The sequence below is a fragment of the Pseudophryne corroboree genome, chromosome 2 (assembly GCF_028390025.1).
Source record: "Pseudophryne corroboree isolate aPseCor3 chromosome 2, aPseCor3.hap2, whole genome shotgun sequence".
NCBI classification, from domain to species: domain Eukaryota; kingdom Metazoa; phylum Chordata; class Amphibia; order Anura; family Myobatrachidae; genus Pseudophryne; species Pseudophryne corroboree.
This window is the reverse complement of record NC_086445.1, coordinates 281330805-281333379: the sequence shown is the minus strand read 5'-3', so window position 1 is coordinate 281333379 and position 2575 is coordinate 281330805. Positions and strand designations below refer to the sequence as shown.

Below are 2575 nucleotides of genomic sequence, written 5' to 3'. Positions count from 1 at the left end.
CAGTCAGACGGAGATAAAAGGGTGAGTAAAATTATGCATTGTTATCCTGACGAAAATGTTATAAAAGACATTGAAACGTTGACCGCAAACTCTCAGACTTGCTTGTCTGTTTTTTCTGCGCCGTGAGTGCCGCCCAGACTCTGCATCTACATTTGGACACAGCCTTCGGCTGTAACCAGGGAGGGCACCGGTCATTTACTTGGAGTTTACCAGCAGTTTTGGGAACCGGGAGTGCCGTGATTTGGACATATATATATATATATATATATATGTATATATATGTATATACATACACATATATATGGAAAAAAATAATAATATATATATATATATATATATATATATATTTGGTAAAGCACAAAATCAAATAAAAAAGGGAAAAAAACAAAACATATACTTACCCCAAAAATGATGGCGGATTAGTTCTTGCCCTACCTGCTTCCCTACATCTGTACTCCAAGTGTACACAGGAAGGGAGCAAGCCCGGTTCCTCTACGGGCAAAACGCGTCTTCCGGGAGCTACAGACGGCAGTGGTGACGGGCCCCAGATAGCGCACCTCTCCCAGCAGCAACGTCCCAGTGCGGGCGAGTCACCATGCGGTCACCACAGCTGCAGCACCAGCAGGCTTCCTCCGACCTCTCCAACACAGACAGCGAAGGTACAGACAGCGCACACCGCACATCGGCACATGCAGGGATGGGTGAGTCAATACGCGGTCTCCACAGTTTCACACTGGCAGGTGGTTCTTCCCCTCATAACCACCAGGCAGCTCAGCAGGTCACCCAGCCCAACACATTTTCTCCACAGTGGATCCCATCAGATCCTTCCCCTGGCCTATTTTTCACTCACAGGGGATATCATAGGACACGCTTTACATCAAACACAGGCAGGCTGCCTGGATCCTTCACTCCCACACAGCAGGATTAGTCCCAAGTGTCAATTCAGACACACTGATTACTAACGTCCAGCTACCTGAGGCAGTTTACAGTAATACCATATAAGTTAGATTGATCTATTTGGCCATTTTAGCCAATACAAATCTCTCATAACTTTATTTACATTTTTGACACCTGAATTTTATACTGTATGACTATCTGTGGACCTTATTTTCATATGTGCATTTGTAGTTGTGAAAAGGGCATTTTTTCAGCTCACTGCATACCCATAAACAGTACAAAGGTATCATAGCTGCCTTTTCAATAAGAGGTTTGATTATATGACCGATTTGAGCTCACCATGGTAATTCTACCTCCACAACCACATGTAAGTGCTGATATAAAAAAAATATTTTTTTTCTGTGCCTACACACAAATATTGTTGAATCTGTTGGCTTTTTTCAACTCCAGATGCAGACATATTTCAAGTGCACTGAGACAATAATGCTTTGTGTTTATATATTTAGTGCTGTTTCTCTATGGCAAAACACAGATATTGTTTCAAATCATTGTTTATGCTGATTTCAGGCAAAGACTCAATTCTGAGGGCACTGAAGTAACCCCATAGCCTTGGGTTTTTACATATTTAGTGCTGGTGATATCATTTATTGCTTTACGTTTGATAACTGTATCATTGGCACAATCACAAGTGCTTCCCTACAGGGGGAATTATTACTAGTCTAATTCTGTCCAAATTGGACCATATTCCCCAGTGTCTATTCATCAAAGTTGTTATAACTTTCTAGTGTCTTAACATAACTGTTATATGAACAATCTCTTCCTACTGGTACCAGCTTTATTAAGCTTTAATATCCCACCCCAGCCCTGAGGCCAGGCCATGTGAGTGTTTCTTCACCGCCAATAGGTACATCAGGGAACACCTCTCTTATATTCCTTTTCAGGGACTCTCATTGGTGATCCATTAATTCTACCTACAGCAGTTTTCCAACTGGTAGGCCTACCCTACTGCCTAATGCCAACAGCAGATCCCGCTCTATTCCTCTCAGTATCTCCATTTTATCATGAACTCTCATTAATGATTCTGGAGAGGATGCTATCAGCACTTTCTTGATCTACTATCACACCATACTGTAAGTGCCCAATCTCGTCCGATCTTGGAAGCTATACAGTATAGGGCCGTGTCAGTACCAGGCGGGAGACCACCTGGGAATACTTGGTGTAGTAGGCTGGAGATTGGGGACACTCTGGTCTAACATTGACAGCAGATTCACTCTGTTGCTTTACTATCTTTCACACTTAACATTGGCGGCTAACCCACATGCCCTTTAACTTTGTATTACCGTATAGATAGGAATAAGAGTCTAATGATTTTTTTAATATATAATTGGATCCATACCTGTAATGTGGACAATAGGATAACCAACAGCACACACAAGCACAAGCCGACACAGGTTGCGCATAACAATTCAATTTAGGATTGTTCACATGGGCTATTCATTCCCGTCACCACTGCCGCTTATAATTATACTGATATTCATCAGTGCTTTCTAATTTTTAATTTCTACTTGTTAGGAGACTATATTTTATTGTTCTAAATAAAAGTAAAATTTTAAGTTTCTATCACTTCATACACTGACATACGTCCTTCTTTCCTAAGAGTGCACCAACCAAGAGACTT

General features: G+C 41.4%; 1 pseudogene; it reads left to right on the top strand.

Annotated features, from left to right (window-relative positions):
* The first annotated feature begins 2007 nt into the window (after positions 1 to 2007).
* LOC135051498 (5S ribosomal RNA) lies at positions 2008 to 2125 on the top strand (annotated as a pseudogene).
* The last annotated feature ends 450 nt before the right edge of the window (positions 2126 to 2575 follow it).